Consider the following 13,183-nt stretch of genomic DNA (forward strand, 5'->3'; position numbering starts at 1 on the left):
TGTTTATTATGTTTATGCATCTCGTTGAATGCAAGTTTACATTTCACTCGTGTTGTGCCGTCATTCACGAGTATCGTGAAACATAAACACCACTATACATACTGATATACGAGTTTTACGTTTTATTTTTAGTCAGATCGTTTTAAGCTTATCTCTGCTTGAAAGTGTTAACGTTGTTTAATTATATATTCACGAAGCAGCTGAAAACTTCAGCTTCTTCATAGAAGGTCTTCATAGAACTGACGTAATTAAACGTATATACATACATACTTTGTACTTAAATGCAAAGTTTACCCCAATCGTGTTTTATACTTTTCCAAATTACTCTTATAATTCTTTCATTCCTCTAAATCTTACCAATTCACAAATATCACGGCTATATCAAATCTTCAATTACTCTGCATTAAAGTTCTACAAAAAAAAAGGTCAACTTTTCGTTAAACTACTTTTTAATTTTTATAAAGCGTCGGGAGTATGGAATGTGAAAATCGGAAATTTTTATGCAATTAATTTAATTTTTAAATCATAAAATTAATATTTTAATAGGAAATTTTTGTTTGAGAGTGTATAGGTAATTTAATAAATATTTTAATAGGAAATTTTTGTTTGAAAGTATAGGCAATTTTAATTTATGATTAATTTGTATTAAGGAAATATATATAATAGATATAATATATATAATTAAATTATTTTTATTTGTAAATATTACAAAGTATGAACATGTTTGAACTTAAGCAATATTTTTCAAACGCTATGAAACTTAAGCAATAATTTGATCTCAACCATTAATAATCTACTATAATGATTAATGTGATTGTAAACAGTTAATTAACAACGAAAAAATACATGAAGCAACAAGATAAAGAAATATTTACTGTTACATGAAATAATAAAATAAAGTTAATTAAAAGAAGCATTTGATTTGATTGACGTCTGTGGATCGTCAAATATTGCGATGTTTTAGGAATTTTAATAAGTGATTATTGTAGAAGTGGTTATCGATTTCAATGGCTCTGCTTACTAACTTGCTGCGAATTACCTTTTGGAGTTATGTGTCGCAGCTATCGTATATCTGAGAACATCTATACGCAATATGTATAACGAGCTAAACTCGACTTCAAACTTTGATAATTACGCACATATAGGAACTATTACACTATCGTAATATTTCAACGTAATATTTTGCGATGTACCATTACATTCATTGCTACATGATTATAAAGACATCATTAAAAACGATAAACAGGAACTATTATGAAATAAATATTTACACACATAATATTATAATAGTTTTGTAATAGAATTTTGAATATTTTGTGCGACAAAATGTATTAATTACTACATAATTTTTTATTCTGTTTTCATAATTTTTTTTACGTGTATGGAAACATTGTGAGTTTGATTAATATTTGTTCCTTAGGTATATTATAAAAAATGCTCATTTTTCAACTATGTATACTATAGTATAAACAAATGAACTATGTTGATACAGAAATATTATCTTTACAATACAATTTTCTAAAACTACATGACTTAACAATTAATGTTTATTCTTTAATTCAGACTATCACAAAATTTTATTAAGTTTTTTTAGTATTAAGCATAGTGAACATTTTATAATTATAAATGGATTATTACAAAAATTCGAAATCTTACAAGTAAAAAAAATAAGGAGAACATTTTTATGTTTTTAATTTCTAAACGATTATTTTTAATTCAATAATTATAATCCCAGTCTAACCACAGCAGGTAATATTTATTATAATACTTTAAAAACTGTCGCTTCATCATTTTATATCTTTTCAAACACACGTATTTTTAAGCGTATCCGTTTTCCCCATTCAACCAACATTAATTATGACTGCTAGGTAGTAATGACATCAAATTTTTTATTTGATCAATTGATTGTTTAATCCTTATTATTATACGAAATCGCTAAAATAAAATTATCGTTCAATTACTGTAATCGTCAGTCGACAATTATTAACTTGTAATTTTGAAATTTCATTAAAATTCAATTTGATGTATACAAATGTTTAAGTACTATTTATACTATTATATTATTATTTATATTTTATTTATATGTATATTTTTATACATTTATATATCATTATATATTATTTATACTAGTTATACTATTTAAGTACTATGTTAAATTCCACACTAAATTTGAAGTCAGATTTTTCAAACCGAGTAATTGTACGATATATGCTATATGTACACAAACCCATGTCTCACTACATGTTTACATACAACATAAGAGAAATAAAGTACACCGATCATAATTCAATTGTTAAGCCTGTTCGTTTTTTATTTATTTGAAAATATTTGAAATGATAGGGATAATTATGTATTCTTAAATATTAGTTATGCGAAAGAATTAACAATTAAATGCCTATTTTAATTATCAGTTGGGATCATATATTGTTAATAGCGATTGATAATAAAATACTTCGAATGCAATCTCCCAACAACGCTGAACATAATATTCTGTGACAGTATTCTATAAAATGTATTAATCCTATTACGACCTTCGAATTTATATCTCCCAAGAAAAATAAAAAACGTCACTGGCTTTGAACGTGACTCAAAGACAATAGGATTAATACCTTGCAACGAAATTATACTTTAACTTTAATCAATCTAAATAAAATTATCAACACCGATATAATATTTCACCAACCATGAAACAACAAATTGAAAGAAAATATATCAAAATGTACCGACTCAAAGACAAAGATATTTATCAATAGAGGATAGAAACAGCAGCGAGGTCTTTGACTCTTACTCAAACAATATTATCCTAAATCATCGAGTACCAAGCCGATCTCGCAAGATTTTGGACGATTAAAGGAGAGTATCAAAGGCGAAAGACGACTCTTCTCGCGGGAGTTGATGATCTCGCGCTTTCGAGCGAATGTATGACACAGTGTGTAGAATGTTGCTCGCACACGGACCTGGCGGGGGAATCAGCTAGCTGGCAGGGGAATAATAACGAGCCGGACGACACGGAGCGAAGTCAGAGAGCGGACGAGGCTTTATAAATCGCGAGGATGTTCGCCGGTGCCGAACCAGTGACACCTCGACTGCGATCGATCGTACTGGTACTGCCGATTCGACGAATTCGCACGATATCCACGTGCTCGTCGCGAACCGATTCGCGAGTGTTCAGTTTCATCAACATACTGCAGACAAGGTTTTCCAAGAAGCTTAATACATGTTATAGAGTGCTTTAAAAAAAAAGTATATAAACCAAGAACGTGCAACAGAGGAAATCTCGTGGATACAACTAGTTTCGATCAGAAGAGTATCAGCGAGGATCGATCTGTCTCGAGAAGCTACTTCGTCGTAAACGTAAGTGGTCGATTTTGTAGAATATCTTCTTAGAATAAGGAATATTTGATTTTACATAGAACTTTGCTAGTGTCATTTAGATGATTTAAAAAAAAAAACTTGATTAATGAATGGAGGGCATACGGGAAAAGTATGACAAATCCATTTTTGTTAACTTTTTAACTCGTATATCACTCGTGACTACTGAGAAAGAGTACTTTAAATATGAGATACTTGGAGAAGTGAGTAATTTGATAGATTCGAAGATATAAATCATTGAAAATAGATAACGATAATTTTCAATACGAAAATAGATAACGATAATTTTCCATACGAAAATAGATAACGAAAGATTTCTATCATTTTTTTGCTATCACTGAAATCGATTAGGGCATAGAATCTCATTATAAAAATATGTATATCCTATCTTAAAAACTATGATTAATATTTTTTCAAACTTGAATGTATAAGTGTCTATACTATTATATTGTTGCGTTTATGGTTGAATGGAAAATATGGCTTGAAAAGCTTAGTGAAATAGCATTTAAAAAAAGAATTGTTTTACCCACTAAATATTATAGTGTATAATAGTATAGTTTTATATTTCACGATATTTGTTTTACTTTATAAATATCCGCAGTTTAGTAATAAATGTTAGTATCGGAGATTATTCTGTCAGATCATGTTTAATATCTTCTTTCATTAGTTTCATAGTGAATTAAATATTTTTACTGAAATGTTGGATGTATTATGTAAATTCGGAGAATGAATATCCAGTCATTTTATACGTACTTTCAAACAATCAATATGTTCTATTTAGAATGTACTAGATAATGAATCCATATTAAATTACGAAGATATAATAGTTTCAAATGGTCATGGAGAGTGTTTTATTTAGAATTCGATACATAATGAGGTAATATGAAATTAAAAAATAATAACTCTTAATGAAATATATGAATAAAATTTACTTATATTTTATTTATCTTTCACTTATGGTTTAGTATACTTCGCACTAATTAGAATTTATACTTAAAATATCATAGATACTTAAGAAGTATTGATTCTACTATAAAATTTTGCGCGTACAATATTTTACAAACATACTAGAGATATCAAGTCATTGAGTATCAAAGTCTTAAGCTTAGAGCTAAGAGTACCGATATAAGTTAGAAATAAACAAAAATAATCAATTGTATCTAGGAGAATTTATACGGTTACGTATATTTCGTAGTTTGTATATGACATTTCGTTTACAAAAGAAAAAAGAAAAATGCCAGGAAATCACATAATTCGTGAAAGATGATGCAACATTCGCAAGATAGTCAGTAGATAAATCAATAAGTATTTACTTAGAAGGTTGTTTGTAGTTTCATTAATGGTTCCATTCATCTATCGTTTTATTGAATAGAAATGATAATATACTATCGTGTATTTATTGATAAGTTGAGAACATTTCATAGATATAAATATTTCTTTCATTTATTTTTGTTCGATATCATTTTAAACAGATTAATATTAGATTCATTAAATAATCCGCAAAGATTATAATATTTACCAATAAGTATAATTATTCGCAAGTTTTTGAACTTTAAAAGAAAATAGATATTTTCCTGTGTTTCATTTCAAATAATTATCAATTATTCTGAAGTGATTGTCTTTGAAATATGACGAAAATATACTTAAGAGGAATACATATCAACGAAATAGAATTAAGTTATACACATAAAAGATAATTTACAAGAGCGATTTTATTTGAAAATATTTAATAAGTCTTAAGATAATTATATTAAAATTATAAATATAGGCTAATGAATAATAGTTGTAATTGTTCTTTTTATGTTATTTTGTATTCTGGTGAAAAATTCTCTTTCTAAATTATTTAATTAAAACGTACTATTTTCACACATATGTACATATATGAAATCTTTATCTTTAAAATAGTATAATCCTATTTTGTTGAAAATTTTCTTGCAAAACAATTCTAAAAGAATTCAATGAAATCTGTTAGTAACTCTATTATGTCATTCATTACTTCTGCAATCTTATTTAAGTGATAAAAAAATTAACCGTTGAATATAAAATATTCATTAATGCCAGTATCAATCATCCATATGTAAATGAAATCTTTTCCAGTTAGTTAGTGTCCATAGTTCCCATAATTTCTATACCTTTAAAATAGTTGTTTCAAGGTTTTCAAGGAAACATAAATTTATTTATGTATAACTACTCTTCGTTTCTTTCATGTTCAAGTTCATGATTATAGAGTTAATGGCACGTGGAAAAACTATATTAATTGCTTGTGCTATTTTGAGAAATTTGTGTTATGTAAGTATCGTGAAATTGAAGACATAAATTACTTGGTATTTTAAATATTATTTCAGTATGTCATCAGCGAAATAAATTTAAAAAAATAATAACAATACAAGCATGCACATTTTCATTAGTTATATACTGTTTTATGTTTTTCAAATTTATTTTTTAAACTTTTATAAGGAACGCCTTCATAATAGAATAGTGCATAGATTATTTTGTATGAATTGAGACGATATATAACTCGCAAAAGTATTGAAAAGGAATGTTATTGATAATTTTCGTGATTTCATCTATTACAACACCTTTAAATGAATATAAACAATTTTTTTTTTTATAAAAAGAAATATACGTGCGATTGTAATGTATCGTCTTGTAGTTACTGTACAGGGACGTAACTTTCTTTTAAGCTAAGCTACAAAGAAAGATATATAAAAACAGAGATAATTCCTAAATTAATTGACAATAGTAATTTTTTGTATGAATTTTATAGTATATTCTTTCAATTCAAATAAAAAAGTTTGTACAAAATCAAATAAGTAATATTCGTTATTAATTACTTAAGTAATTCAAGAAATTCTTGATCTAAATTATATAACATATTTTCAATTTATTATGAAATATGGAATGATTACAATTAATTTGAGGAAGTTGGGTCAGTCTAAAAGGAAACATATAATTAAATATCAGTTGTTTCATTAATGGCAAGAATCATTAATGGCAAGAATCATTAATGGCATTTCAGTCTAACGATATACTGCTTAATTATTACCTCTTTTTGTGTCAGAAGAGCGATATGAGTCACCTAATTAGAGCGTATCATATTTTCTGTTAGGTAAAAGAATTATACCAGAAATTACTCTGTCGTCATTATAATCAGAATAATTATGACATACTTGTGAAGTGTACTTATATAGTTTTCTCAGTGAAATGACTTCTTTTTAAATTAAAATTTCTTATATTTTGCGTGTGGAAAATACCATAAAATACCATAAAAAAAATAATAAACGTGGAGTTCAATTTTTCTAGTATTTTGGAAAAAATTTATATTTATCTTATAATTTATATGTAAAATATAAGTATATAAATTATAATTTACATTCAAAATATTAAAAAAATTAAAGAGAAAATGTTAGACATGTGTAAATAGCATTTGACATAGTAAGATATACAATAATATACATTCTTATCAACAGGTTACAGAACGTTTAATTAAAATTAGCAAGCTAATTTGAAACCTTAAACTGTAATGAAATCTTTAGAATATAGTATAATGTAATTTTTCGAACAATACACCCGATTAATCAAAATCAATTTCATTTTGTAATTGCAATACTCATTTATGCTTATTTTAGGTGTATTGACCGTAAATAAATGTACTGTGTGTATTACGTGATTGCAATGCTTATACATCTCAAATACAATACGTGTTTCGTTAATATACAGCAATATATGAGACAGAAAAGAAAGAATATTCTTAAATAAAATATAGTTTCATTGTAAAGGAAAATATCTGAGTCTACATGTGTAATATGTAGTTAAGCTTTCCTTCTATAATATTTTTGTATTTTTAAACAAGTTAAGTAGACAATTTGAGCAATTAATTTAATTAATGAATTCTGTGTGTACTCGATTTTATTAAAAGTACATAACGAAATTATTTTACTAATCATGTACATTAATTTGAACGTAAATTAAAAATCATAAAATTTTGGAAATTATAATAGATTCCAGAATGCAAAAATAAATCTTTTTGAAAATTATTTGTCAGTAATAATATAGGTAATGATGATTCAACCAACCGTAACTATATTAAATAATAAAAATATCTCAAATATATATATAGCGTAATACAAAAACTTACAAAATACAGGACAGAAATAAATTTTCTTTAAATCGAAAATTTTCTCTCAAGAATTCTCTAAAAATATTTAATCAATTTTTAAGTCCTTGATTTATTTCGTTTCTATTTCGTAAATTGAAAAAGTACTTGATTCAAGAGAGAAAATAAATAATACTTGCCAATTTTGGAAACACCTAGAATTCTTGGTGTGGTACATTTTAACGAAGAATACCATTTCACCACAAACATTCTTTCGGATCATGCTGAAAGCGTTGGAATTGCAGAGAACGAGTTTCGAGAGAGGATTTTAATCGGAGGCCACTGATTGCTGGAAGCTGCTGTTAATCAACATTTTATACCTGCCGATTAGGTTTCCCATTATTTTAGGGTGCAACAGTGAAAAGACCTCTCAAATATCTTGAATTTTATTTAATCTTTATTATTATATTATAATTCGTTTAATTTTCTTTTATTCGATTTTGTTTGGTTGAGATTAATGTGCAAAAGTTTTTGCCACTTACATATATGTGGGATTTTCCAACATATATTGATGTATATATACGTGCGTGATGTGATCTCTTGTGGAAAAGTTTGAAAAAAATATAGAAAAAAATCTTTTCATTCTCGGCTTAGTTTTTAGGAAAAGCAAATTTAATTTATCAAGTACACTTGAACATGACTAATTCCCTGATTGGACAGAATTAAATAATCAATGTTGGAATTCTTTCAAGAAGCTTTGTTTTGGAGAAAAATAAATTAAAAAATTTTGTTATATGCATGCACTAGAACGATTCTTAATTAAACACGTTTAAACTCTATTTTCTTGAAAATGAAGCCTTAAACGGAACAATTTTATTGTACATTTTCGATTTATTTTCACGTAAAGAATTGTCTCGTGTCGATTACTTAGATTTGTCTAATCTGGAATTAGCCATGTTCAACCATACTTGATAAGTTGTCAACCTCGACTTTCTCGAAAGCTAAGAAACTCCATTCTATATATTTTTCTTATTTTTCCACAAGGAATTATATCGTGCCCCTTTTTACATGTTATTCGGCTAGATTCTGTATATGTATATATATGACCATTCAAAATCGACATGTGTGCACCGCGAGGTCACACGAAGGTGTTTCTCATAATGCTACTACTGAATGGAGCATCTGCTTCTTTATCATTCTCTGATACAATAAATGACTCAAAATAAGAAAATTTTTCTCTCCTCTCCCCACTGTCAAATAAATTTGCCAATTTATTGTATGAGAGAAATCGTATACTCTCCATCCTATTCACGTAAGATATTGCTGTTGCATTGTAAACTTTCAGCAGCACCCATTAGCAAGATTCTAGAGCTAATTTCACTGCCAGTAGTTCTTTGTAGTTTACGTGATATCTTCTCTGTTTCTCGTTCCAAAAGTCGGAGATGTTATTGGAACCATCTGTTGCTTTCCAACTCGTGCTTCACACGTCCCCATAAATTTCCCTTTTACAGTCAGCTGTTCTGATACCCTTCTGCGCTACTGGCAACCTACTAACCCATCTACAGGAATCTTTTTCTTATGGTCGAAGTTATTTGATCTTAATGCTGGAATCTTTTCCTTCTCTAGAGATCCGACGTATCATTAAACTATTATTTGTGCAAATTCTTAGGTTGACCGCGTCTTCTTAACCAACGATAATCCTAGGTCGGTCCTAGATTGTTTCTATTTGCCTCCAGGTAGTTCGATACTGGTAATTAGATCTAAAAATTTACATCTATTGGTCGAAATTATACTACGTTTTCTTTCATTAATCAGGAAGTCTAAGGACTGCAGAAATTCTGTCGTCCTTGCGATATTCGTTTTACACGCCTCGTAATTGTCTAAATAGACAATTGAACAGGTTTTAGTAGTTTTGTAAAAAAAAAAAAAAAAAAAAAATAACTTTAGACCGAAGGGTAGGCACGTGAATGGGGAAAATTTTTCCTAGTCATCCAAATCTGAAATATCTCCGACTCTTCTTATATATTGCAATTGTATAGTAGACATTCTTCAGATCCATCATGCGCATGTAACAACCCAGGATAATTAGCTTTTCTGACAGTCTTATACCCCCCATTTCAAAATGATCGGCTCGGATGAAGTTATTTAATTTCTTTAGATTTAGAATAGAAAGAAACAAATCATCTGGCTTTTGGTGTGGGAAATAGTTGGATAAGAACTGACGTTTTGCTCGCTCTGCATAGTTCTATTACTCCTTTCGTTAAAAGCGAATTAATAGTTTGTTGAAATGTTTCATGGTCTAACTGACATAGTGTACCTCGGGATATCTTTTTCTGAATAAACTCTATGTCAAATCTTATCTTATATCCCTAAACACAGTTTAAAACAGAGTCATATGACATAATTTTCTTTTGTACTTATATTTAATTGCATCCGCCCTGATTTCTTTCGTTGTAGCTCTGATATGGGGACATTTGATTTGTCAACTGAGTTTGATATTTGTTTCTGAATAACAATCTTGGTCTTGATTGCAATCGATGACGTGGTCGTCCTATGAGGGGTTCGCTTGATTGGGGAACAGTCTCTCTCACCGCAGCCTCATTGAATTTAAATCTTGCCTTGATATCAGAGGTATCAGAAGCTTATTAGTGCTCGATTTCTTTATAGAGTTAACCATTGTCTTTTGCTATCGATGCTTTTTGCTTCCCTTATTTTGTCTAATAGATTTTTTGTGAATAGAATGTATCTACTCCCGCTGTAATGAATGTGATTCTGGACTTCGTCTGCCTATATGTCCGTGACTAACTCCCAGCACCGCTTAATTTCCCAATTAGAAACATTGTGTATGCCTCCTCTTTTTTCGATTAAGGCAATTATTGTCTCTTGTTCAACTTCAAGGCGATCAATGGATTAACTCTCAAAACTCGCCAGACGTGGGTATTTCTTCAATAGACCCTCTTACTGGATTCCATTTTGGCACCTGTATTTTCATCTATTGTGGATAGGGGTTGCCGCTTTGTATTAAACGTATTTGAGGCTAAAGGGCTTTTCCTTAGAATTTCTTCGATCTCAGTGCCCATCGGGTCTTCTTCCGCGGTGTACTCATTGACTTTTTCGTTGTTTTGTACATTTTCCTTGTCATCTATAATACAGATATTCTTTTATTTGAGACCTCAATATATGTCATGCGAGCGTACACTGTTTTGTATTATTGTATTTTCTGTAGTAATCTGTCTCTTAATGAAGAGGACAGAAAAACCCCAAACTCTCTTTAGCCTGTACAGGTACGTAGGATATCGTTCTTTCTTCTTCTTTTTTGTACTCATTTTTTGTACATATCAAATGCCATGAGAGTGTCTGTGTGGTCGTCAATGCAGACAGGAGAGCTCTATACTGTTCTGTACGCAGGTCATACGAGCGTTCGTGTAGAATTCTCCTTAAGAGGGAGGAGGTGGGCACTCAACGCTGCTCGAGAATCGGAACACGTCGTCCGGTCTTTTCCTTTTTTCAATGAATGCTATAAAGAATGTTCAGAATTTCGTAATACTTTCTTTGAGATTTTTTATTCGCACCTACTATGTCGATGTTCTCTTCTTCAGCCTCACTGCCCTCTACATCGTAATCCTCAGCTGATTTGCTATCGTTGGAAGCGTCACAATCTGTATCCGACCTGTTACTTCGCTATTTTGTCTGTAGAATATCCATCTATTCCTGCAACTTTTTTAACTTTTTCCATAGGATCTCTACCTCCACACTTTTTGTTTTCTATTTAACCGTAACTAAAAAGCTTCCGCATACAGCAAGGGAAAAAGGAATATTGCACTCTTATAAAAAATTGTCCGAAAGTATTGACTCAAACGCACAACGAAAGAATATGAAACAGATGCGTACCACATACTCAAGCCGTATTAAATATAATTATATATAAGATGATTGGTAACTGGTGGTACAAGCGGAAAGAAGGTGATTCTACGCGAAAAAAGAAGTCGAAAATATAAAATAAAAATTTTTCGTTTGAAGCTTTGTTTCCGAGAAAATCGGCTTTGAATTTTGGCTCGGTACGCGTGCACTTTATCACGTCTCGTTATAACGGATCTCACTGTAGATCGTTGTATATATTGTTTAAATATTTTTGTGGCCTCTGCGACATTCATGCTTGTATTAAATATCTTATGCTATTTATATACATATAAACAATAGAAATTATAAGATATTTAATACCAGTATGAATTTTGCAGAGGCGACAAAAATATTTAAACAGTCAATTATCCATTTTATTCCAAGTCTCAATATTCAATGGGATCGTCTCTAAACCTTATAATATGTTTAAGATGACTATCACGCTATGTACTAATCTTTTATTAAATATATGTTTACAGTAAATATCTCGTAACTTCGACGTATATTTCCAAATTGGTTTCAAATTTTATCGATATAGCCATGGCAGTCGTGCCTATTGTACTTGCTGCTAACTACAGCAGTGCTAATAAATTTTCATAATGTTTCACATAACAAACATAATATATTCATAAGAAATTTATAAAAATGTTCGGATCTATTGTATGTCTCAAATTAATATCTTGATTTTTGAAATATATAAATTTTAATAATGCGCCAATTTTATAACCTCAATATGTCTTTTCCACCAATCTGTTGTAACTCGCTATACATGCAGTTAAATTATGAAAAACAGATTGCGTTGTAGGCGAACGATTGCCACGAGTCTCATGGCGTCTGTTCGTTCCCAAAAGATTTACAGCATGCAGGACAGGATTACGAGTGGAGAAAGCCCGGCACGAACGTGGCTGCCGTCGCATCGATCGTGGCAAATTGGATTGCCGCTAAAACGCTGGGGCTATCTTACGGTTTACGGGATATAGTGTTTAGTGCCACTGGGAGCGGTACAAAGTTCGGTAACGAGAGTGAATTTTGACGTTCCAGCGGTCCGCCGTGCATCTTCTCCGTCAGCGGAGGGAACTTAATTATTAGCCACGAAATATGGCATCGGTCGTTTATCGTGATTAACGAAAGTCATCGTGGCATAACGAGACCACGGGAGACCTTGAATCACGTGTGCGTGAGTCAGCTGTGCTTACTGAACCGAATCAATTGTGAGTACCATTATGATACATAGTTTGTGGTAGAAATATAGCGAAATTGTGAAGTATACAAGGTGTTACATAATTAATTCTTTCTGGCATGATCGGAATATTATTCGAAATAAAAAATGGTATGCGGGCAGTTTCAAGAAGTTGGAATCAAACTTTAAGAGTATGACTCATCCAACCAAACAAATATGTCTTGATAAATATGGATGCAGATATCACTAGTTTCGGAGTTATAGGAGACGTTTTCATAAGAAAGGTATTGCATGTATACTTAGTACCTTTGTTTACAAAATATGTACGATGATTTCTATTAATTTTAGAATATAGTTTGACATGTTTGTTCATAGAACCATCATCTATAAAAATAAATTGAGGAATAAGTTTACACGTACCCGAACTCCAAAATACTACATAAAATGATAAAACCTGATTAAACACCTGATTAAAGTGATATTTTCTGTTCATCATTCGGAAAATAATATTTGAGACGATACGAGAATAAGTGGAATACATAATTACTCTACTTACTTGTTCATCGTAACTTGATTCGCTACAATCTTATTTGTAGATATAAAACTTTCGACCAATATACTTACGTGCTTATTCT

At 30.0% G+C, this 13,183-nt stretch overlaps 2 protein-coding genes and 3 long non-coding RNA genes across 8 annotated transcripts in view; 3 read left to right on the forward strand and 2 right to left on the reverse strand.

The window, feature by feature from the left end:
- LOC126918242 (uncharacterized) overlaps window positions 1-13,183 on the forward strand; it is a 487,823-nt gene that overhangs the window by 275,712 nt on the left and 198,928 nt on the right. The window lies entirely within an intron of this gene.
- Window positions 1-13,183, reverse strand: part of LOC126918005 (uncharacterized) — a 327,710-nt gene that overhangs the window by 108,789 nt on the left and 205,738 nt on the right. The window lies entirely within an intron of this gene.
- Window positions 1-13,183, forward strand: part of LOC126918236 (uncharacterized) — a 241,084-nt gene that overhangs the window by 99,496 nt on the left and 128,405 nt on the right. The gene's annotated exons all lie outside the window — the stretch shown is intronic.
- The window catches only part of LOC126918225 (uncharacterized), a 136,079-nt gene that overhangs the window by 58,104 nt on the left and 64,792 nt on the right, over window positions 1-13,183 (reverse strand). The gene's annotated exons all lie outside the window — the stretch shown is intronic.
- Window positions 3,028-13,183, forward strand: part of LOC126917559 (trichohyalin-like) — a 132,976-nt gene continuing 122,820 nt past the window's right edge. Inside the window, exon 1 of the mRNA XM_050724524.1 lies at window positions 3,028-3,354. The gene's annotated coding sequence lies outside the window, so the exon portion shown is untranslated. The remainder of the gene's footprint in view (window positions 3,355-13,183) is intronic.

Source organism: Bombus affinis, chromosome 1, assembly GCF_024516045.1.
Source record: "Bombus affinis isolate iyBomAffi1 chromosome 1, iyBomAffi1.2, whole genome shotgun sequence".
NCBI classification, from domain to species: domain Eukaryota; kingdom Metazoa; phylum Arthropoda; class Insecta; order Hymenoptera; family Apidae; genus Bombus; species Bombus affinis.